Here is a 683-nt window from a genome sequence, read left to right on the forward strand (position 1 = left end):
TATATATATATATATATATATATATAGAGAGAGAGAGAGAGAGAGAGATAGATATATAGATAGATATAGATATAGATATATATATCTGTGTGTGTATGTGAGTGCGTGTGTGTATGTGAGTGCGTGTGTGTTTGTCTGTGCATAAGCGAAATGCTGAGTTATAAAGGTATTTCACATTAAACTAACCAAGACATTATATAGAGATGCTTGGGACTTCGAAGTTTTACGTTGCCGTCTCTCATCAGTCTGATGACATACATACACACCTACATACATATAAACATGCATGCAAATCTGCATACATACATATATACATACATTCACACATACATACATTCGTACATACATACATACGTACATGTGTACATACGCACATACATAAAGTTACAAGAATTGTTTATGAACCGTAATAATGTTTATTTTGCTCGAATTTCTATTTTGAATGGAATATAGAATAAGACATATCTATATTATGATTAAAGACTTAAAAAATTGCTTTCGATGTATTAAGTCTGCGAATAAAAGCACAATGGGTGAATTGGCTCACTGTGTAATTAATTAGCGATGAAATTGGAAACGTTGTATTTAGAGCGATAAATTGACCGACACCCAAGATACAGTAGCTCATGTATACATACCCATATATATATATATATATATATATATATATATATATATATATA

General features: G+C 30.2%; 1 protein-coding gene across 3 annotated transcripts in view; it reads right to left on the reverse strand.

Moving 5' to 3' along the window:
- The window catches only part of LOC106868077 (pituitary homeobox x), a 288,993-nt gene that overhangs the window by 267,161 nt on the left and 21,149 nt on the right, over positions 1-683 (reverse strand). The gene's annotated exons all lie outside the window — the stretch shown is intronic.

Source organism: Octopus bimaculoides, chromosome 9 (assembly GCF_001194135.2).
Source record: "Octopus bimaculoides isolate UCB-OBI-ISO-001 chromosome 9, ASM119413v2, whole genome shotgun sequence".
In the NCBI taxonomy this organism is placed as follows: Eukaryota; Metazoa; Mollusca; class Cephalopoda; order Octopoda; family Octopodidae; genus Octopus; species Octopus bimaculoides.